At 38.3% G+C, this 25,272-nt stretch overlaps 1 protein-coding gene and 1 pseudogene across 18 annotated transcripts in view; one reads left to right on the top strand and one right to left on the bottom strand.

The window, feature by feature from the left end:
- The window catches only part of LOC114274026 (F-box/LRR-repeat protein At3g48880), a 43,031-nt gene that overhangs the window by 6,462 nt on the left and 11,297 nt on the right, over positions 1-25,272 (bottom strand). For 2 of the 17 annotated variants that reach the window (XM_082886909.1, XM_082886912.1), the window contains 2 exons: positions 4,329-4,520; positions 2,826-3,034 (listed from right to left, as the gene is read on the bottom strand). The exons of 2 other annotated variants lie outside the window; for them this stretch is intronic. The gene's annotated coding sequence lies outside the window, so the exon portion shown is untranslated. Of the gene's footprint in view, positions 1-435; positions 3,035-4,328; positions 4,521-4,630; positions 5,245-16,875; positions 17,191-25,272 lie in introns of those variants that run through there. 13 more of the 17 variants (XM_082886916.1, XM_082886917.1, XM_082886906.1 and 10 more) reach the window with 10 other exon arrangements.
- On the top strand, positions 1,166-3,227 carry LOC114274027 (beta-amyrin 28-monooxygenase-like; annotated as a pseudogene). The gene is made up of 5 exons (XR_014341278.1): positions 1,166-1,640; positions 1,803-1,819; positions 1,966-2,389; positions 2,506-2,687; positions 2,799-3,227. The product of XR_014341278.1 is annotated as a beta-amyrin 28-monooxygenase-like (transcript).

Here is a 25,272-nt window from a genome sequence, read left to right as displayed (position 1 = left end):
TTTTCTTGACAAAATGTCCCAAGGACTTCACATTTTCAAGGAAAAAAAAGCCTATTTCTCATCCTATAACCTAAACAAGCCTTACTAAATTTCAAAGACTCCAAAAACAAAAACCACAAAGAAGCTTCAATTGCTTAAGGACGTATTAAGCATCCCAAAAAAAAATTGAAAAGCTTATTTTTTTAGTCAAAAATCTTCAAGAGCAAGATGAACAACATTTTATCATCAATTCCTATATTATCAAAATCATCGGTGTAAAAAAGGGTGAGAGAGAGAAATGGCGGGGAGAGAGAAAGCAGTGAGAGGTGAAAAGGTGATGGTGTGAAATGAGGAGAGGACGCGAGGGAAAAAATTTCAGATGACAATAATTGTCATCTTGTTGCACAATAAGAAGATAATGTGTCATTATTGTCATTTGACACCCATGCTTTTCCATTTCTTCTTCTTCTTCTTCTTATTCTTCTTTTAAAAAAAAAATGCCAGATGACGGGGTGATTAACAGCATTTTTGAACACTAGAATTATGGCTCCTGTTTTAATGAACATAACAAATTTTAGTGTACAAATAGTTTTATAATTAAGTTTGGGCCTTTGTTGCTACTCATTGGAAATAGAACCCCTTTTTGAAGGAAGTGCTGTAGTCACTATGGAAACGTCCAAGCAACTCCTTTGTAGTTTATATGTCCAGCGAATATTGACAACAACATCTATTCATATCAACATCATTAACTACGGATAACATTGCAGGTCCTTTCAGAAGGCAGTGCTTTAATCACTATGGAAATGTCCAAGCAACTCCATTATAGAGCTTATACGCCCAACAAATATTGACAACATCTATTCATGTCAACATCATCAACTAAAGAAAACAAAAAGAAAATGACAAGCAAGATTGTAACTACAAAGACAACAAGTATCTACAAAAAGAAAATGACAAAGCAAGATTGTACCTACAAAGACAACAAGGGCCAATCTCTCTCTCTCTCTCTCCCTCTCTCTCTCTCTCTACAGAAAGAAAGTGACAAAGCAAACAAGGGCCAATCTCTCTCATTTGTTTAGGTAAAAGAAGGGTCGTCCTTATCACCTCAAATCGCCCATATAAGTATAGTCTTCCACCATCTTAAAGTTTCAAAACCAACATACCACTCTCTCTATTTCCATCAGCCATGGAATTTGTTAACTATTTGAGTTTGCTAGTTTTACTTATTCCTATCTTCCTCTTCCTAACCAAGAAAACTTCCAACAAGCTCCCACCAGGTTCCATGGGATTACCCATCGTAGGCCATAGCCTCAGCCTTCTACATGTGATGCGAGCGAACAAGGGTGAGGCATGGTTCCATGAAAGAATAAGAAAGTATGGTCCCATTTCCAAACTCAGCCTCTTTGGAACTCCTACAGTTTTTCTCCATGGACAGGCTGCAAACAAATTTATATACACGTGTGACAGCAAGACAGTTTCCAACCAGCAACCAGCATCAATGAGGAGAGTCTGTGGTGAGAAAATTATACTGGAGTTGAGTGGTGAAGATCACAAGCGAATAAGGGGAGCACTTGTATCCTTTTTGAAGCCTGAAGCATTAAAACAATATGTTGGGAAGATGGATGAAGAAGTTAGAAAGCACATGGAGATGCATTGGCATGGCAAAAATGAGGTCAACATATGTTGCAACTACTGATGTAAATTTCAAAACTCTAGATTTAAATCCATAGTTTTATCTAGTAACTAGTCAATAAAATTATAATGAAATGAAGATGGTCCTTTCTTTACAAAAGCAAATCATGACGTCATAAGTGGAACAAGAGATGCGCATGAGGTTTCTGTTTGGATAGTAGCTATTTGAGAATCTACAAAACCAACCACATATACACATGGAGAAATGACAATTTCCATAGGACCTTAGACATGTAAACCTATTAATTTTTCCTCCTTGCATTAATAGTATGAAACAATTTGTCGATAATATAGGTGATGCCTTTGATGAAGACCCTCACATTCAACATTATTTGTTCACTCATATTTGGAATAGAACGAGGAGCAAGAAGAGATGCACTAAGAGGTTTCTTTCAAAACATGATTGAAGGAATGCTGTCAGTACCAGTGAATTTGCCTTAGCCTCCGAGCAAGGGCAAAAATGAAAACCATACTCATGGACCTTATAAGTGAGAAGAGGGTAACCTTGGAAAAAAATGGTGCTTCCCTCATCAAGATCTCATCACTTGCTTGCTTAGTATCCGCAATGAAGACAATTCAGCTCTACTGTCTGATGAGGAGATTGAGGACAATGCGGTCATTATAATGGTTGGAGAATATGACACATCCTCCATCCTCCTTACCTTCTTGATCAGGCTTTTAGCCAATGAACCATCCATTTATGCTGCTATTGTTCAAGGTATGCCCCCAACTAGCTCCCTCATCATGATTCATGAGAAAGATTTAAGAACTGAAAAGATAAAAGGATACTAGAAAATAGAACATACTGAAAAATTATCTGTTTTGAGATTGCAGAGGAAATTGCTAAAAGCAAGACCCTGGGAGAGCTTCTCCCATGGGATGATCTTACCAAGATGAAATACACATGGAGAGTAGCAATGGAGACTCTTAAGTATAACCCCTCCTGGGTTCTGTTCCTTCACGAGGGTCCTCAAAGATACAGAATTTGGAGATATCTAGTGCCAAAAGGGTGGCAAGTATGTGTAAATATTGCTAATATTTCCATAATTGTAGATTAATTACCAAAACAAATGTTTGTAATGTAAATAAAATAAAAGCTAGAAGTAACACAAATTTCTGATAAACAGGTGGTATGGGCAGCAAGCATGACTCACATGGATGAGACAATTTTCCCAAATCCATCAAAGATCAATCCAACACGCTTTGAGAAACAAGCACCAGCCCCTCCTTACTGCTTTGTGGCATTCGGAGGAGGACCAAGAATGTGTGCTGGGTATGAGTTTGCCAGAATTGAAACACTAGCTATAATTCATTACTTGGTGACCCTGTTCACATGTAAGCTTTCCTGCATTGACGATTCTTTCTGCAGAGATCCAATGCCAGTTTTCAATCAGGGGCTACCAATTCATATTAAACCAAAGAAATCTAATGGTGCGATTTAAGTGCACGTAGCTTTCATTGACTTTGATGAAAAACAATATTTCCCTTATTGAATAAACCTAATTTATCGGTTTAGTAGAAACAATTCAGCTACAAAAGTAAAAAAAAATAAATTAAAAAATCACTTTCTACATTTTATTAACAAGATTTTGCTGAGAAATTGTGTGCTGCAAGGACCCTTCTTCACAAGGTCAAGGGAATCACTCCTTGACAATTTGATTGATTTTCATGTCCAAGCACTAAAAAGGAATCAGTGGGAGCATTTATGTCACTATTACCATTTTGGTTCCTTACGAAGAAAATGGTGTATAATCAAAATGCCAGTTATTTTGATGACCCTGGGCATAGCACCATTTCCAAAAAGTTCAAGTTAAGTCAAAATGCTATGTTGCCTTTAGTTCATTTTATCCCAGAGGAACTTTTATTGAACTTATGATATTCCACTTTATGAGTGGGGTTAGGTGACGCAGCTATAGGTAATCTGGCTCACCTTATCTTCTCAATGGGTAAACATTTTTCATGAAATTTGGTCAAAACTTCATTTTTGCTTTCTGCCAAATATAAACTTTAAAAGAAGAAATAAAGTTTGTTAAATAACAATTCAACTGCCCACTCAATCAAACCAGAATCTAGAATTATCCTACCAAGAAGTTACTTGGCATTTAATCTTTGTCAAGACTAGCATAATGTCTGATCCCCATTTTCAATATTATGTGATATTGCAAAAGTACCATCTGAAGCTCATTCAACCCTGCTTCCACAGGAATTTTTCCGGCACTAACATAATCAAATTTTATGTCAATAAATTATCAAATATCCAAACACACATTAATGTGTACTAATTGGGTATTTTTTTTTTTTTTAAAAAAAAAAAAAAATTCATTCTAAGACAGAAACATATTAGACTCTACTAACATTCCAAGCTGATTACGATGGTGAAAACACCTCAAGCCTTAAAACTTCAAATCCTGCTGATCCCCATATGTTTTATGTTGATGTAAGATTTGGACGTGCAACTTAATATATCATATAAAGTTCTGTATTTGATAAAATATAGACATTTCCACTATTTTCAGTCAGGAATCCTTGCAACATAGAAAAGAAAATTATTTAAACAGATAGAACGAAACAAATTCAAACTGAAACCAATAATGATCATATTACCAAATCAATAATATTAAATGTAAAAAGCACCTTTAAAGTATAGATGCTGTTACCATGTTTTGGTATTCTAAAAGCTTTTTTTCTTTGATTTATGGTATCCACAATGAGTGATGCAATTTGTTCACTTTTCTGCTTCACCACCTTCTCCAGCTCTTCTACTTGCCGCCCTCTGTTTTAATTGGGATCCACTTTCTAGGCCAAAGCCTCAACTTCCTGAGAGCACTAAACAACCCAAGGAACAGTGGCTACAAATGAGAATACAGAACATGGGTCAATTTCAAAGGTCAACCTCTTTGGCGCCCTATGGTTCTAATCAAGCCAGCTGCAAATAGATTTGTACTCATTAATGATAGGATTGTACTTTCCAATGAGCAGCCAAAACCATTTTTTAGTAAGCTTTTACTACAAAAAAAAGAAAGTACCCAAAACAGAAGAATATACAACGGAACTCAAAACACTGCCAAGAGGCCACCTTGCTACAAAGGCACACACAAAGGACCTAACCTAGAAAAGAAAACCCCTCACAACCCGAGAATAATAGGCACAAAGGATACTCAAACCCAAACCACCGAGAAACAAGCCTCTCACAACCCAAAAAAAGGTGCACAAAACACACTTCTCACAACCCGAAAAACCACTATCCCACATTTTCTTGGAATTTCACAATAAAGTTCTTAGGATTGGTAGACAATTTAGCAAAGGATTTTGCCCATGCAAGCTTTAGATTAAGAATGTTCTTGTCGAGCTTCCTCTTGGTCTCATCTCTAGAACAAAGAATGCAGTGCATATTTCTTTTAGTATACTTGATTTCCTTTTCTCTAGGAGTAGAAGACACATCTCTAGAAGCCACACTTTGAGAAAGGGCAGGCCCATCCAAAGTTGCCACACTTTGAGAAAGGGCAGCCCATCCAAAGTCTCTCCCTTGAAGGGGTGCTGATGAAGATCATGGAAAGAAGAAAAAGGGCAAATCTAGAATTTCACATGAAACACATTTAGGGCATCAAAAGTTAAAGATTTGGAATAATTTTGAGTTTTCATGTCATTATAGTAGGTTTTAGTAATTAAGGGTATAACAGTAATTCCAATAATTGTTGGACATGGGTTGTAGGGGTCACCCATGGATTTTATTTTGGGTTAAATTATTAAATGGGTTATTATATATGGGCTTTATTATGTCTAAAATAATCTTAGTAGTCAAAAGTCTAAATTTCCTATTTGTATATTGAAACAGAATTAGAAGTCATTAGAGTTTCCTATTATGATTGAAGTAGAATTGGAAGTCATAATTGGTCTAGAATATTAGTAGTTGCTAAATATTTTTAGTTTCTAAATTTGAGAAATAGTCCTTATAAAATTAGGAGTCTTTAGCCAATACAGAGTTAATATTATGAAAATTTGATATTGTGTTTGTGTGATTAGCCTTATCCCTTGTGAGGGTGAAGCACCCCTCTCTCTCTCTCTCTCTCCACCTCTTCTATCCAGCAAGATTACTGTTCACAGTGCTCAGAGCAGCCACCTGCCAGCCCCTACACTCGTGTTTTCATTCCCAAAACCCTACCCTTTCATAAACCCTTAAACTCCTATTTTTTAAAATACATTTGCAGCCACAAAATCCTACCAAATCCAACCCTATAAGCCTATACTTACTGCTACCAGTATATTTAAATCGGGCTCACTACTTGTAGGAAAGTAATCCCTACTCGTCCTACATCAGATGCTCATCATTTCCCTTTATTCACATCCCCCAGGTTGTGCAAACCTTTGGAATACACCTTCTCCTATTGCTTACACTCCGCCTTGTTTGTTTTCTCCACCTTTTTTGAATTACACGATGCTAACACATCAAAACTATTAGATGAAGATGGAAGGTAATTGAATCCTACCAAAATTTATTGATGAAATATTACAAGCAAGTAGACAGTTCCAGAGACCAGAAGCATTAAGACACAATAAGATTAAAGGGCTACTCAAGTTACTCAGGTAACACCTGGAGATGCATGGTCAAAATATAGCATACAAAAATTCTTAACCCAACCATTGCAATAAAATTTCACTTTCTAAAAAAGAAAGGAAAAACATCAACAAGAAACTAGTATTGTACATGTGCCTCTCTATGTCCTTAACAAATGTAGTAAAAAATCTCCCACTCAATCCAACAAAAAGTTTCTTACATTAACAGAACACTCAATGTACCTGGAAAAGATTTCTTTGAAGTATATCATATCATTAGCAATAAGTTGAAACTAAGGTCACTCACTAAGGTCACTCACTACTTTTGTGACAAGAATTAAATTCCCTTTAAACTAATGGAGAGTGTTCCTAGAAAGTTTTTCTTTGCAGCTAGCTACAAGTTAAGAGTGAGGTAACTCAATAAAACACAAATATTTTTGTCAGGAACTGACTTCAGTAAATCAAATGGGAAGTGTTTATCAAAATGCCTATTACAGGATCTTTTTTTATCAGAAACAAAAATAATATATTAATAAGCATAAATAAAGAAATTACAAGAAAGTGGGAAACAAAAAGTCCACCAAAAAAAGAAAAAAAAGAAAAAATAAATAAAAAGAGCAAAATTCATCAAGATTATAGACCACTGATGACATACCGCCCACTGATTCTAAAAAACAAATATAATTGAATCCCCTTAAAAGGAAAAGAAAGCAAAGCCCCAAATGAGGATAAAAAACAATATATCCCAAAGAGAATCAATGTCCTTAAATTTGTCCTCAAAGATTCTAGCAATGTGCTCCAACCAAATATCCATAAACAAAACAAAAGACAAAATTCCACAAAGCCTAGTTTTGAAATATGTAATTGGTCATGAGACTCCTGTGAGCCAAGTCCACACAAAAACCTTAACGATTTGCTTCAAATTGTTCCAAATCTTAGAATGATGGAGAAAAGGACGAGCATTGTGATTACCAATGATCTTGTTGAAAAACGGTTTGCCTAAGAAGATTTCCGAAGAATTAAGTGACCAAACCCATTTATCATTGACATTGGGTCTCACGGAGAAACCTTAAAGGATGTTCAATAAGGATGCCAAGTTGCCAACTCAATCGATTCATGATCATTAATATTTCTATAAAAAAAAAAAAATTGAAATTTCATGAAATCAGTGCCGATTGGGAAAGCACTATAGATGCGATGGAACATTATGAGAACAGACCAAATGGTACAAATGTGGGAACAACACATCAAAAGAAGAATCCCCAAGCTAAGTATCTTTCCAAAAAGAAACACTCCCACCATTTTTTACCCTTACAAAAAGGTAGCAGGACTACACCATCTAATGTAAATTTTTTATTTATTTTTTATTAATGACAAAAACAGAATTTATTGATAAAGAAAGTAAGGTTACAAGACGAGGACAATGAGTCCTCTTACAAGTAAAGACAAAGAAAAACCACTATCAAATATAACGAAGAAAACAAACCAATATTCACAAACAGCTCTCCAATCATTAGATATCCAAAAAGTAAATGTAAACCCCAGAAAAGCCTCAAGACCACCTCATCTAACTATGATTACATATAACTATAGTTGTTGAGGATTCCTTTGAACTCCAAAAGCTAAATGCTGTATTCTGTCTTTCAATGCTAACTTCATATTTGCATGGAGTCACCAGTAGTACAAATACTGATTAATGACAAAAGACAAAACTGTACATTTTGCTCAGGGAATGCTAAATCCCAGAAGACAGGTGAGAAAAAAAGGCCATTTCTCGTAAATTGACTGTTTTATTTCTTAAACTGAAACAAAAACATAACTCAATAATATAGAATCTTCCTAGTTGTGATTGGTAACACATCAGAAAGGTGCCGGAACCCCATTCAAAAATACCCAATTCCTAACTTCTTGTCAACTGATACAAGCATATAATTCCAAATTTGAGTTATAATTGTTTTCTAAAACAAAGAAGACAAATGAGGTCAATGAACTTTGTCAGAAAACATATCCTGCAGAATTTGGAAACTAAGAAGGCAACTAATGTTATTTTTGTGCCAGCTATTTGATTGATGAAAAAAATCATATTTGACAACATTTACGCCCTTCAAACAAGGAAAATAAATCCATACGCTAGGTAGTGATTTTAACGTCATGACATGTGGGCTATGACTATTCACAATTAACCCTGTTCATGATTGTCACCTCATGGCGCAAGGAATGTGATTTCCCAAGTAATTTTATATCTTTCGTTGACGAGTTTCAACATTGGACTTAAATCAAGCAGAAGGATCCATAAAGTTGTTCCTGACCTCATAAACGAGTAGATGAATGGGACAATGCTGTGCATCACAGAAGATGAGCTCATCACTTGCACACTCAGAAACATGGTGAAGATAATGCAGTCACAATGATGGGAAGACATTGCAGATAATGCTATTATTATTATATTTTATGATACGGGGCTTTGTCTGACCTAACTTTCCTAATGCAGTTCTGTCAATGGCTTCAGGATTCATGCCAAGTTTCTTCATGCACAGGAAAAAATGCATGCACAACTCATACACATGCATGAATATCCACACAATTAATTGTACCTCAACTGGACAAGAATAGGAAGTAAATACATTATCAAAAAACTATACAACAATTGGGCTCATAGAACAAGAAGACAGAGCTAGGAAAATAGTTTCAAACAGCTTCTCACTAGGGATGACCTTACAAAATACACATGGCAAGCAATAAGGGAGACTATGAGGATTATCCCGCCTCTCCTTCCTCTATTTGGTTCCTCCATAAGAATCCCCAAAGATTTTGAGCGTGATAGCTACCTAAACCCGAAAGGTGGCAAATAGAGGTAGTTTTGTGCTTCAAGTCTGACACAGAGATGAACAAAACTTCTACATAGAAATTCAAAATCATGAAATTAACTCCAATTCTAATTCACCAACAAAGCGCGGGATTTTGATAGAAGTTGCAGAAAGGTGAATGAAATTTGAGCTGAGTGCGCAAGAAGTGTCCAACTGAAATAAAAATGCATCATAAATGCATTATTCTAAATTTTGAACACTTCCACAGAGTTATGACACCTGAAAACATTTACGTTAAACAATTGTGGATGAATTTGCAATGGCATGGATAATGGGGCAATTTTTGAAGGTTTAGAGAAGAGAAAGAGTTAGGGAATGAGTTAGACTTCATTCCTTTTTATATTAATAATACTGAGTAATTACAGGAATGCTATAAGGCATAATATATGGGCTAGCCCATTACACCAATCAAGGAATAAATAAAAGGAAAATACAATCACATATTTCCTATTCTAACTTGTTGCCTATTCTAACACTCCCCCTCAAGCTGGTGCGAAGATATCTTTCATGCCCAGCTTGTTGAGAATGTCATGAAATGGTTTGCTCCCTAGCCCCTTGGTGAGAACATCGGCTAGTTAGTCTCCAGTCTTCACAAATGGAATACATATGATGCCACTAATGAGCTTTTCCTTGATGAAGTGCCTATCAATCTCCACATACTTAGTTCTATCATATTGAACGGGATTATGAGCCATGTTGATTGCGGCCTTGTTGTCACAGTATAGTCGCATGGAGTCAGTCTGATGGATTCCCAAGTCTCCCAACAGTAGTTTAATCCATAGTAACTCACATACACCCTGAGTCATAGCCCTAAATTATGCCTCAGCGCTAGATCTAGCCACTACATTTTGTTTCTTACTTCGCCATGTGACTAAATTACCACCCACAAATGTGCAGTATTCGGAAGTTGGTCGTCTGTCAGTAACTGATCTAGCCCAATCTGCATCATTAAATGCCTCCACACTGAGATGGCCACGTTTCGAGAAATAGAGACCCTTTCCAGGAGAAGACTTCAGGTATCTCAAGATTCTCATAACTGCCACCAAGTGGGAAGTTCTAGGAGCATGCATTAATTGGCTCACTATGCTCATGGCAATGGCAATGTCTGGACATGAATGGGATAAGTATATGAGCTTGCCCACTAGTCTCTAGTTTCTCCCCATGTCCACTAGATCTCCCTCTTGACCCTCAATCAGCTTCTGGTCCGGTTCTAGAGGTGTATCACATGGTCTGCCTCCAAGCATTCCAGTTTCCTTTAGCAAGTCGAATACATACTTCCTCTAGCATATGAAGATTCCATCCTTGGATCGAGCTACTTTAATGCCAAAAAAATATTTCAAATTGCCCAAGTCTTTGATTTCAAACTCTTTGACTAAGTATTCTTTTAAACGAGGAATCTCCTCAACATCATCTCCTCTCAGAACAATATTATCAACATAGACAATAAGAGCTGTGGTCTCACCATGTGAGGAGTGTTTCACAAACAAGGTGTGATCAGCTTGACTTTGCTTGAACCCATATTTTAGCATAGCTTGAGCAAACATTCCAAACCAAGCCCTAGGAGATTGCTTTAACCCATAAAGTGACTTTCGGAGCCTACATACTTTACCGTTGGACTTAGCATCCGCAAGACCAGGAGGACTATCCATATAGACCTTTTCTGCTAGGTCTCCATAAAGGAAGGCATTCTTCACATCACACTGATGAAGTGGCCAATTCAAATTTGTAGCAAGAGAGAGTAATATTCTCACAGAATTCATCTTAGCAACAGGTGCAAATGTCTCTTAGTAATCCATCTCATACGTCTGAGTGAAGCACTTAGCAACCAGTCTTACTTTGTACCGTTCTATGGAACCATCTGCTTTGTATTTTACCGTGTACACCCACTTACACCCAACTGGATTTTTGCCTCTAGGTAACTCCACTAACTCCCAACTGCCACTCTTGTTGAGAGCTCTCATCTCTTCCATCATGGCATGTTTACATTTAGAAATAGAGAGAGCGTCCTGAAAATTGGTAGGTAAACTCACAGATGAGAATAAGAGACATGATTACTAATAGGATGCTGAGTACATGACCTAACCTCCTTCTTATTAGCAATGGAAACATCTAGATCTGAAAAAACAGGAATAGAAGCACTAGAATCAGAATTACCTGGACTCACCAGAGAGAGCGGTGACTCTTGACACTCATCCGGAGAGGAAGTTGGCAGTAGAGGAAGGAAAGTAGTTTTTTGCATCCAGGTGACTTGCCGTCTGTCCTTGTCCGTGATATAAACTTTGTCTGCTTCCTTCTCCTCAACAACTGCTGGCTCATCATCCGGTATCTATTCAACCACTAGTGGAAGTGAAACAGGAATCTCTTCACAAAAAGGCTCCCACAAAAGGGATGACTGTGACACCGGGGAGGGTCAGAAAGCAAGGTTAAGACTCAAAGAAAGCAACATCCATAGAGACAAACCATTTGCGGGGGGGGAGGATGATAACACTTATAACCTTTTTTGGTGGCAAAATAATCCAAAAAAACACACTTAAGAGATCTAGGATCTAATTTACCACGAGTGGATGAATGATTATGGACAAAGCAAACACAACCAAAAGTCTTAGGAGGAATGAAAAACCCGGAAGGGGTAGACCCGAACAAAAGTTGAAGAGGTATTTGTTTTTGAAAGACTTGGGTAGGAAGACGATTAATCAAATAAGCAGCAGTGAAAACCGCTTCCCCCTAGTAGGATCGAGGAATCCGCATCTCAAAGGATAGACAACGGGCGACATCAAGAAGATGACGATTTTTGCATTCTGCAACACTATTTTGTTGAGAAGTATTAGTGCATGAAGTCTGGTGAATAATGCTATGAGTGGCGAAGTAAGTTGCAAGACCAGAGCAATATATTCCCCCCCATTATCAAAATGTAGAATTTTGATAACCGCCACAAACTGAGTACAAACCATGTGACGGAAGATTTGAAACACAGAAAAAATCTCACTTTTATCTTTCATCAAATAGACCCAAGTGGCCCTAGAACAATCATATATGAAGGTAACAAACCATTTGTGACCGGTTAAAGACACAAACCGAGATGGACCCCATACATCATAATGAATCAAAGAAAATGGAATTAAACTTTTATTAATAGAAGGAGCATAAGAGGCTCTGTGTTGTCTCCTTAGTTGACAAGACTCACATTGAAAATCTGACACATTATTTTTCTCAAAAACAGAAGGAAATAAATGCTTAAGTAATAAAAAAAAGAGATGTCCTAAGCGACGGCGCTACAACTAAATGTCTTCCTTGGTAGATGGTAACTAAGTAAATGAATGAGCCAGCTTGTCTGTCTGATCCAGAATGTAGAGCCCATTTTCCTCTTTACCACTGTCAACCCTCTTTGTCACGACCCGAACCCGCCCCCGTGGGTTAAGGACGTAACCGGCCAGTAATCATGAGATTACCTACGGCCTCAAACTGTTCTAAACGTATTTTAACAGAGTTAATGGGGGCCAAACGGAAGCAAAATTAAAAACTTTGTCCATAGAGCCGTGCTTATATGCACATCAAACAAACCATACTCAGATACGTTAATAACTCACATCAAAAGTACAGCTTCACAAAATTCATTACAGACAGGATCGTCCAAAACGAGTCAACCTATAACAGACTATGTACAGACATGCACTGGGTCCTTGCCAACAAGACAAAACATAGGTACATAGTAAAAGGGCAAGGATGGTCTCATGCGCGAGGCACAAGGCTGACTCTCCCAAAACTCCTGTTGCTCCTAGCAGACTTCACTGGGGCTGGGTTTGGACTTCCCTTGGCTCACCTACAAATACATGAATGAGCGTGAGCGATAGCCCAGTGAATAATATCAAATATAACAGTTACATAACAATATGTAGATCAACATGCTCCAAACGGCCTTGGGCCCAATTCATACTTCTGTTTAACAGCAAAATATATATATAACTATACGAAATGCAAGTCAAGTAACTGTAGTTCCAAACATTCTGGCCTTTGGCCCATCCGGGTTTCCATTCATGGCAAAACGGCCTTCGGCCCATTCATTCATGTCAAACGGCCTTTGGCCCATTCATTCATGTCAAACGGCCTTTGGCCCATTCATTCATGTCAAACGGCCTTTGGCCCATTCATTCATGTCAAACGGCCTTTGGCCCATTCATTCATGTCAAACGGCCTTTGGCCCATTCATTCATGTCAAACGGCCTTTGGCCCATTCATTCATGTCAAACGGCCTTTGGCCCATTCATTCATGTCAAACGTTTGTCCACAATCCCAATTAACAACTCATAATATTTATAGGGGAATAACAATTGGACATTGACAAGTTTTCAAATATTGATATTACTCACAGTGATCGGCTTGTGGATGCGCCCTGGAGCTTGACCCTACACATTTCATGAATACAAAAGGGTCACTAACAGTTCAATCCGTTCTTTAATTCACATATTCCTCTTTAGGCTTTGTTCTTATCTCATTAACTCATTTACAATGCTTAACACATGCCTAGGAGTGCTTACAAGTGAATGAGAACGGAAAACGAATCACAAAATGCATGAACAAAATTCCAGGAAACAGGGTCCCCGCTCGAGCGTAAGATTCTCCGCTCGAGCGGACCCTTAAGGCCTGCAAGGTACTGGTTGCACAAAAGATGCGCTCGAGCTGAAGGTCCGTCTACAAAAATCCACGCTCGAGCGTGAAATGTCCCGCTCGAGCGGGCATCCAACTCTGCAAAAATGCTGGGAGCACGATTTTCCCGCTCGAGCGGCCATTACCCCGCTCGAGCGGACCTCAAAAATCTGGGTTTCCCAGATCGTGTTCTTGAGCTCCAAATCAGCTTTCCATCTACATTTCTTGCATGCAATGGTTCAAATTACACATTTACACATGCTAACATGCTACTAATGCAGATTACAACATTAGGAAGCTCAATTACATGAATTATCTACATGCATGTCCCAAATTGTCTCAAACCCATCATCAACATGCTCGAATTCAACATTCAAGACTTATACCCCCATGATTTGTACATGCATGTGGGAGATGCTCATCATTCTCAACTTAGATGGTACAAATGGTGACTACAATATGAGCTTTACTCAAAACTCCACATGAATCATGTGTTTCAAGCTCAAACATGCAAATTCAAAGTAATTTCTTACATGCATGAGTTCTAAGACTTCAATCTCAACAAAAATCAACTCATTACATGTTCTTGATCACAAACAACCCTTGAACTTACAAATTACAAGTAAGAGTTCATGAAATCACTTACCTAAGAGTTCAACACTCAAGCCCTAGCCAAATCTTGAGCTAGATCTTCAAATTCCCAAGTCTTGAGCCCAAATTACACAAATCTCTCCCTTTTTCTCTCCATGGCCGGCCTCTCTCTCACTCTCAATTGTCTAACTCAGATTTTGAGTTTTAAGAGAGCTAAAGGAGAGTGCCATAGAAATATATAACAAGCCCCACTAACAATTATTTTAATATAAAATAATGGGGTACTTAATTTCTCAATTTAATCAGTTTAAATTGACCAGAATCAAATTTCAATTAAATTTCACCGTAGGCCCTAAAAATTATGCCAACCACAGTGGCGTAATCAATTTCGGGTTCCGTGGCCGATAAGGCCCTCAATTAAATTTCCAAAACAGACTACTCAAACAGATATTCCTACGATGAACAGATAAAATTTCAAACCACATATTTTCACATAGTGGAACACAAAATCATATCAAAATACATAATCACATCATGTTAAGGACCAATTAACATACTACGGAACAGGGGTGTCACACTCTTCCTCGTGATAAGGTCATGAAAAAGACAATGATCAGGAAAAAACGCCACGCTACAGTTTAAGTCCTGGGTAATACGACTCAAAGATAAAAGATTAACACTGAAATTTGGAACATGAAGGATAGAAGACAAAGGAAGGGAATCCATTGTCTCCTTTCTTGTTCATTATTGTGATGGAGGCGCTAAGTCGGTTGTTGTCTCGGGTGGTGCAGGGCGGTTTGTGGGCAGGTTTTTCAGTGGGAGATGGGGTTCGTGTTTCTCATCTTTTGTATGCTAATGATGCTTTAATTTTCTGTGGGGCTGACTTGGAGTAATTAGGGCATTTGCGCTATGTTTTACTATGTTTTGAGACAGTCTCGAAGTCTAAAGGTGAATTTGGCCACGTCAGAATTAATTCCGGTAAGGCAAGTCGGCCATCTTTCGACTTTGGCAACCATTTTGGGTTATAAGGTATCTCATTTGCCAGTGTCTTATTTGGGTTTGCCTTTGGCGGCTCCATATAAGGCGAAAGGAGTGTGGGATGGGGTGTTAGAGAGGGTGCAGCATCGTTTGGCAGGGTGAAAGAGGCAATATTTGCCTAAGGATGGAAGGCTAACTTTGGTGAAGAGCATATTGAGCAGTATTCCAACTTATTTTATTTCGGTCCATGTCATTTTTGTGTCAGTGGCTCGCCACTTGGAAAAGTTGCAATGGGATTTTCTGTGGGAAAGAGATGGTGGGGAGTTTCAGTATCATCTCATTACTTGGAGCAGATTTGTTGTCCTGAGGAGGATAGGGGGTTGGGGATGAGGAGATTGTGTAAGTTTAATTTGGCTTTGTTAGGGAAGTGGTTGTGGAGGTTTTCCAATGAACGTGATCAGTTATGGCGGAGGGTGGTGGCATCTAAGAATGGGTTACGGAGGGGTGAATAGTGTACCAGGGAGGTGGGGGGTTCTCATGGGTGCGGATTATAGAAAGGAATTTGGTTGGGTTTTGGGATCAAATCCAATATCGAGTGGGTGATGGGGCACATGTGCAGTTTTGGAAGGATCGGTGGTGTGGGGAAACTACTTTGCAGGAGTGTTTCCCTTTGATCTTTCAGTTGGCCGTGGATCCTGATGTGATGGTGCCTTCATATTTGGGTGAAGGAGGTGAGGGGCTAGTTTGGGATATAGTTCTTCGTTGGCAGACTCAAGATTGGGAGTTTGGGCAGTTGACAGATTTGTTGGCCTTTTTGTATGAGGTTAAGGTCAGCCGAGAGGGGGAGGATGTTTTGGTTTAGGGGGTTCCACGTGCGACAGGTGTTTTTTCCGTCTCGTCATTTTATGGGACTTTGTGTGGCAGTGGTGGGAGGTCTTTCCCTTCGCGTCACGTGCGGGTTTCTGGTGTTCCGTCGAAGGTGGCTTTCGTTGTGTGGACGACAGCATTTGGTAGAATTTTGACTATTGATAATCTGATCCGTCGGCATCATATTTTGGTCAATTGGTGCTGCATGTGTTGTGCGGATGCGGATGTGGAGACAGTGAATTATTTGCTAATTCATTGTCCTGTTGCTTCTCACTTGTGGGTGCTTATTTTTTCTTTGTTTAGAGTGGTGTGAGCTCAGCCAAAGCAGGTTATGGATGTGCTTCGTTGTTAGGGGGGTGGTCGAGTTGGGAAGCGACGGCAGAGAGCCTGGGCATTAGCTCCTTTGTGTTTGATGTGATTGCTTTGGTTGAAGTGGAATCGTCGGGTTTTTCAGGGAAGTGCTCAATCGATTGTTCAGTTAGAGTCTCAATTTTGCGGTGTTTTGTACAGTTGGGTGTCGAGAAGAGTTGATCCTAATTTATTTGTTGTTTTAGACGTTGTTGATGATTTAGTTGGTTAGGTCCCTATTTGAGGGGTTCGTTTTGTATTCTTTTGGCATCTCCTTGATACTTTCTTAATAAATCTTTATTTATCAAAAAAATTTGCAATGGCATGGAAAAAATCCACCGAATAAAAAACGTACCTCCTTCGAAACTACTCGTCCCAACTTCCACAGAGACAGAACATGTCCATTTCTTTTCATGCTAAGTTACTGATCAAACCAGCAATGGCAAGGAGAGCAGTTGAAAGAAGAGATGAATTGAAGGTGAGAGAAGCAACAAGAGAAGAATGCTGGTGACACTGAGATGGGATAGGGAAAAATAAAAGGCCTGAATAGAGATATCTTGATGTGTATGTTCCCTTTCCCATTACCAGCGTTCTTGTTATCAACCATTGCTTGGGTCCGCCAGTCATGGGGACGTGAATGTTATGACCTTTTCTTCAAATTTTCCACAACCTATAATGCAAAACAAGTGATTGAGCTGTGACAGTTGTAGACCAGCAAACAATTAGGTAATAGATTCTCTAATGCTTCTGGAACATCAGTCCATCCATGAGATTAAATATCACTTAGAATATTGCATGACAAAAAGATCAAGAGTTATCACCTATCCATAGCTATGGAGTCAGCCCCAATAGCATAGCAGTGCAGCCACAAATTAATTCCAAATAAGATGACATGCACATAACAATTCTTTGACTGAAACGGCAATATACAGAAGCAACATTCAAGGATCAGAAAGCATTTAAGCATCTTCAATTTGATTATAAAATGGGGATACTAGCTCCATGAAACTATATAAAATTGCACCAAGTTCTGATCTATGAAGCACGGACACGGACACGCATACGGACACGGACATGGACATGGACACGGGATATGGCAATTTCTAAAAAATAGGGACACGGACACGGACACGGTAGGGGACACGGCAAATTTTTAAATTTTTTTTATAAATATTTTTATTTTAATACATATTAATTATTTTATTTATTTATTTATTATATTTTTTAAATAATATGTTTCAATTAATTTTTTTATTTTATTTTACATACATGTATTTATTTTTTTATTTATTAATATGTATAAGTATATATTATCTTATAATATGTATTATACATTACCTTATAAGTATTTATGTTATATAATAACTATTATATTATATAATAGTTATTAGTTATATATATATTATATATGAATATATAATAATAGTTATATATATTATACATGAGTCAAGACAAGAAGACAAAGACGGGAGACAACCGAGAGAGAGGGAGACAGAAGCACGAGACAGAAGCGAGACAGAGGGAGACGATCGCGATCAGAAGCGAGAGAGAAGGAGACGATCGCGATCGCGAGGGAGAAAGAGAAGGCGAGAGAGAGAGACCTCTGAGAAGGCAAAGGCGAGAGAGAGCTCGTCGAAGTCGAAGGAGCTCTGGATCGTCGAAGTCGAATAGGGCTCTGGATCGTTGAAGGCGAAGGGCTTTGGATCATCGCTGACCAGGTTTGTACTCGTTTTCCCTTTCATTTACTCTCCTCGCCGTGTCCATGGAGTGTCCAGATTTGGACACGTGTGTCCCCTGCAAAAAAATAAATTAAATTAAGGGGACACGCCAGATGCCGTGTCCCGTACGTGTCCCCGACGTGTCCCCGTATCCGACACCGCCACGGCTTCCATTTTGGCATGTCCATGCTTCATAGGTTCTGATAATTAGATAATGCAGTAATTTATTTGCAGCATAAAATCCTCTCTATCATATTGTTAACTATAACAAAGAACCCCTAAAAAGATGACAACGATCCACGATCCATTACTTGCTATGAAGATCGTAAGGTAAAAAGTTTCCTGATCAAGAAATACTTTATGAACTTTCTATTTTACCAACTAGCTGGTATTAATAAATAAACTTCAAGAAGAAAGATAACTAATTTATCGTAAAGAGGAAAATAAAAAAAATTAAAAAGTAAAGTAAACCAAACCAAACCAAACAAAGGCTTGCCATAAGTTCCATCAAATGGGGTCGGCTGTATGAATCATTCTTTTCCACTCGACTCTATCCAAGGCCATTTCGTTAGTCAAATTAAGAAGATTCATCTCTCTATTTACTACATTAGTTCACGTCAATTTAGGTCTACCCCTTCCCCTAACACTACCATCTACCGTCACTATATCGCATCTCTTCACTACTGCCTTTGTTAGTCTCCATTGTATATGACCAAACCATCTCAATCTATTCTCTCTCAACTTATCTTTTATCAGTACTACTCCTACCCATTCTCGAATATACTCATTTCTAATTCTGTTACTCAGTCATCTGTTGCCAGCATCGTTCAGCACCACGTCATAAGTTACGTGTGTGCCACGCTGGCTGGTTCAACCTCCAGTTCTCTACATCGGTCCAGCATGACCCCTTTGATTCCAATAAGTCTCTACAACGGTCCAACATAATCCCTTAAATTGTCCCGACATTGATTCCAATTAGTTCCTGCAACGGTCCAACATGACCTTAAACTGTCCCGACATTAGACCGACCATAAACTATCTCCCGGCATTAGCCCCGCTATCTAATGCCAACTAGGGTCTTGTTGGCTACTGACCAGGGTGTTTCCTTGCCAAAGATGCTTCGGCAGCCCTTCTAGGGCTGTTCAGTCCCGATTTTTTTTCTCTTTCTAGGGTGTGGTGCTGATGTATTTTTTTATTTTTTTATTTTTTTTTGATAAGTAAGGGTGTGGTGCTGATGTATTAAGCACTTTTTGGCCTTTTTTATTTAGTGGACTACCAAATTTGTTCGGTAGCATTTATTTGCACTACCCGTTGAGTTTTTTCCGACTTATTCTAGTCATCCATTAGCAAGTTACAATTGTTGCATATCTTCACACCAGCTTGAGGGGAAGTGTTGAATATAGAAATTAGAATACATAAAATCTTTTTATTTTTAGTATTATGTATATAATCTATGATTGTGTCAATCACTAATTTAGTATTGTTTCTTTATTTATATCATTTCCTAAATTGTATCATGAATCTATTATATATACATGCCTCTACCTCATTCATGGGTAAGCCAAATAATTCTTTTCATTCTTTTGTCCTCACCTAACGGGCACGGACATGTAACATGATATGGACACAACACGACACATTGACCCAATAAATTTCAAAAAATGTAGGATATGACATCTAAGGGACACTCAAAAACTACATAGTTTTATATATTTATTCATTTTATTTTTTTGATAACTTGGTATCCGGTCTATTGGACCAACTAATTTGAGAGACCAATTGCACCATCCACTAGCGAGGAGCCTAATTAAAGTCGGGCAAAGCCCCATATGGACTAGTTCCAAGAAATTGTTTGCACCTAAGAGGCTTTAAACCTAAGACTTTAGAGTGAACACACCCCCAGGCCCAAGTCTTGACCACCAGGCCAACACTTTAGGGTTATACTTTTGTGTGTTTATTATATGTTATATATAAGGATAAACAATTATTCTATGTCATGTATACGACTTTTTAATTCAACGATAATAATAAAATGTAATGTAAAACTAATTCTAAAGTCCAAATGAAGAATAGATATAAAAATACTTATTTTTTCTTTTATCATTGAATTTAAAATTATTTTATTTAAACTTGTAATTGTTACACGGTCTTGGGTAAAACTCAACCTCAAAAGCTAGCCCAAGAGGTGAGAGTGCCCTCACGCTTATAGCTTGACAATACTTTAGTACTCGGGCAATGTGGGACTTCAGTTCACATTACTTTAGGAGTGGAGTGGGATAGGTTACTTGAAAATTCAAATTTATTGATACACCTAGGCACAAGGCACAAGGCAACCACAAATCATAACAATCAGCGACACAAGTACCTAGAGACTACTACGCATGCACTCCACTAAAAAATAATCATGGCATCTGTATACAATAAATGAGGCTTTGAGATAAATACCCCTCTTATTTTATCCACTATAAAATCATCTTAGACTATCCTGAATTCCATTCAACTAAAAACCTCAATTGCCAAAATAAACATAAGACAAGGAGAGAAGTCTCCCTAAAGTCGTAGATATGGCAAGAGAAAAACAAGAGAGAGCAATTCATTCTAGTGGATGATCAAAACATTCATATACGAGATTGTATTCACTTCTTCCATCTCTCTCGGAAGGTTGGCGATATTTCTAGTACATGTAATAGGATATCCCATTTGTGCATTTGGCAATATATTAAATAGCTTATATACATGAGAATATCTATTCATGTATTGAACACTTCCTTGCCACGTATGGTGTCATGCGGTATCATAGTAGCAAAGAAGAATGGATACGGACACATGACTCAACACGAACATGCCGGCATATAATTTTTCAAAAATTGTAGAACATGACATATAGGGGATACGTGCAAAATATATAGTTCTATATATTTAAATATATCATATATAAAAAGAAATAATTAATATATGTCATATATATGAATATTTACTTCAATGATAATAGTTTTTGAAGTCTAAAAAAGAAGAAAAAGTATAAATTTACATTGCTTTAAAAAAAAAAAAAAAGAGCATTGTATTTCAAGTTATTGTATTCAAACTTGTAATGTGTTTCACGTGTATCTAAATGATAGACATGTCCCCAAGATTCTAAAACATGTCCAAGTTCATAATTTCTTTTTAAAATAGTAAGACATTTTGGGCATTTGCCCAACAAATATTTGGAATTGTTCATCGAGCACTGCGTCATGTCAGTGTCCAACACGGTGTCAGACATGACACACTACCTTCTTAGAAATGTCCATGTTTCTTACCATAGTAGTGTCTACTGCCAGTTTCTACATGAGTATTATATTGGTTGGCCTTCTTTATGAAAGTTTTTACTTGCCTAAAAAGTTTCCAAAAGTTTACATATATCTATATACATATATACTATATATGGTTATCCATTTTACCAAAATGAGAGTGGATGAGTAAACTAGAATTTGAAAAATATTACTTAACAAAATAGTCAAATTGTCTTGTTTGTTTCCTCTATTAGGTTCTTCCTAGCCTACTTCCGGGGACCCGTATAGCAAAGGACCCTTTGAGAAAAAACCATTCTATGGATTGGGTGAGGGGGTTCCACATTTCCTTTAGATACACAGAGCCCCTATGCTCCTAATCTTGAGCTAGAACTATTACTACCATGGAATTCGCGATCACACGAGTACTCCACCTTCCAAAAAAGCGGCCTTCGGTTCCCTTTACTCATAAAGGATCTAACCAACTCATCTGAAAAGTTGACTTGCTAGATCAGGTCATATAGAACACTAGCACATAGAAAAAGGGCTGAAAAAACCAGTCCATGCTTCTTATTGTAGTTAATGTTCAACCATCAACCATTAACCAACCTTCTTGTCTTTATTCGATTAGGATTTAAAAATAAATAAATAAATAACAGTAATAATAAAGGAGGAGGAAAAAAGCACAACCTTTTCAATGTCCAAAAATTCCAAGTGGCTATTTTTTAACAGGATTAGTTATTAAAACCTCAACATTTTAGACTCTATCATGTGGATAGCATACTTTGATTTACATGAGATCTCCTCGATTATTAGCGTTTATAAATAATGACATGTGCAAGCAATGCATCATCAAACACGTCTACGTAATACATTAAAAATGAGCAAACTTATTATAACCTATGTGGTGCTCGAACAATTTTCATATACTTTTGTACATATATATTAACTTTCAAATTCTTTAATGAAAGATGGAACATTGTACCTTTTATGACTCAAAGCCAGTCTTGTTTCTTTCAATCGCCCCTTATAGGCGATAAGCACCTAAAAGGATATGCCCAAAGGGCGTACCCAATGTACAAAGCTCCCGCTTAAGCGGGGCCTTGGAAAGGGTTGATGTATGCAGCTTTACCCCCGTAAACGGAGAGGTTATTTCCGCGACTCAAACCCGTGACCACCAGGTTGTTAGAATAATATATTATTATTTGGGTTATTATTTTCTAATTATTCTATGCCTTAGGACTCCCATGTAATTATTGATCTTCATTAATATAAATAGGGGATGATATCCTAATCATTCCCTAATCTTGGTATTGTCTAAATTTATCATGGTATCAGAGCCAACCCTAAACCCATCTCTCCAACCAGTTCTATTACCCACCGGAGCCTCCCGCTACCAGCCGGAGACAACCCACTTCAGTCGACTGGGTGTTGATGGTCCTCTACGGTTCAAAACTCACCTGGGCCTCTCGCAGCTTCTTCACCGACTATCCTCTCTGTGATCAACTTTGACTTCTCATCCAAAACAGCATCGCCGATAGCCTCCTGGCCTAGTCGACTGCCATTGACAACCCTCCTGGCCTAGTCGACTACCACCGACAACCTCGTTGGCTTCATGCGACACATCTGATGGCCTTTTTCCCTCGTCTCTCTCTAGTTTCGTTTGTTTGTTTGGTTGTCTTTTTTGTATATGTCGAAGTTTGACTTGGTCCAGTGTTGAACAGTGCTTCTCTGACCTTCAAAAAAAAAAAGTATGAGTTGTTAATTCTTTATACTGTCATAGTGGTCGTTGTGTTCGTTTTTCCCTTCCACCACCACCTTCCGGATTTTTAATTGGCACTAATTTTGTTGAGGGTTCGGTAGTACAGTATCTATGGTAGATTCCACCAGTGTGTCGACACCTAAGAGTGAAAGTTCCATTATACCTACTATTATGACTGATACCCCAACCCTAGTATTAAAATCACCACATTTTCATTCAATGGTCAGAACTATCTAGCGTACTCGCAAAGTTAGGATACAAGCACCCAGCACCACTGACCCAAGTTATGACCAATGGGAGATTATCAAGTCTTTGATTATGGGTTGGCTTATTCATTCGATAGTACTAGACATCGGCTAGGGCTACTTGTCTATGGAGACTGCCCAAGATGTTTGGGATGCTGTGGCCGCTACCTATTCCCGCAAAGGGAAGGTCTCCCAGGCATTTGAGTTGCGCCGCTCTACTGAGAGCTCTGTTCAGGGGAAGCAGACGGTTCTTCAGTACTTCACCCTCCTCACCAATGGCTGGAAACGCCTTGATCACCTGCAGGACTATAAGCCTATTTGCACTGCTAATTCAGTCGGGTACAGGAAGTTCATTACACAGGAAAGGGTCTTCAAATTTCTGGCAGGACTCAATGTGGAGTATGATCTGGTTCGGAGTCAGGTTCTGAATATGGACACTCTTCCTTTACTTCAGGATGCATTTGCCTATGTGCAAAATGAGGAAAGTCGCCGGTCTGCTATGATGTCCCTTGTCTCTATTAACCGCTCCGCATTATTGTCTACCCCTAGAAATGGCCTTAACTTAACTCCCATCCCTCCATCTGCCGCTAAGGAATCTATATTTTGTGATTACGGCAAAAAACCGCGGCATACTCGTGAGACATGTTGAAAGCTTCATGGGACTCCATCTGAGGGTCGAAGTGATCAGTCTGGTTTTAAAGGAGGTCAGTCAGGCCTGTCTAGAGAACGGGGCTCTCATCCACGGGCTCATCAGTCTAGTACCGTTGATACACTTGATTCTACTTCTGCTTCCGTTGGCCAGCCTTCTGATGGTCTCTCTGGCATGACCACTCCTGAGCTTGAGGATGTTCTGCATCACTTGCTGGACCGCAGGTCTTCTACTGCTCTTAGTGCATCTTCCTCGTCCTTGTGTTTTCCTGTCTCATAAGTCTTTGCCCTAAATTATTGATTCTGGTGCCTCAGATCATATGTCTGGCTCCTCTGACCTTTTCGCTGCCTATGAGCCCTCTTCAGGTCAGGACAAAGTTAGGATTGCAGATGGTATTGTTTCTTTAATTTCTGGGAAAGGTTTAGTCCATTTCACTCCTACCATACCTATATCTTCTGTTCTCCATGTTTCCAATTTTTATGTTAACCTGTTATCCTTGAGTATTACACAAGATTTGAATTGTAGTGTGACATTTTTTCCGGATCATTGTCTTTTTTAGGGCCTTGTCACGAGAACGACGATTGGCAGTGGTAGTGCAAAAAATGGTCTCTACTTTCTGGATCAACCAGACAAGTTTGCTCATTCTTCCACCACGAGTCCTACTACCCAAGATGATTTATGGTTGTGGCATCAACATCTTGCGCATCCTTCTTTTTATTTACTTAAGCATTTATTTCCATCTGGTTTTGCAAACAATAACGTGTCTGAGTTTCTTTATGAGTCTTGTCAACTTGGAAAACAACACAAAGCTTCTTTTGCTCCCAATTTTAATAAAAGTTTAATTCATTTTTCATTAATACATTTTGATATCTGGGATCCATCTCGTGTTATGTATATGAAAAGTCATCGATGGTTTGTTACATTTATTGATGATTTTTCTCATACTACTTGAGTGTATCTCATGAAAGACGAGTGAGGTTTTCTCTATGTTCCGCAATTTTCATACGATGATTTGTACTCAGTTTGAGGCCACTGTCCAAATCTTCTGTTCTGATAATGGGGGGAATAATAGATTCTGGGTTAGGGTAATATTTTTATGCTCATGGCAT

This window comes from Camellia sinensis, chromosome 9 (genome assembly GCF_055761805.1).
Source record: "Camellia sinensis isolate YWXY chromosome 9, ASM5576180v1, whole genome shotgun sequence".
NCBI classification, from domain to species: domain Eukaryota; kingdom Viridiplantae; phylum Streptophyta; class Magnoliopsida; order Ericales; family Theaceae; genus Camellia; species Camellia sinensis.
The sequence above is the reverse complement of the archived record's forward strand: the minus strand, read 5'-3'. Positions and strand labels throughout refer to the sequence as shown.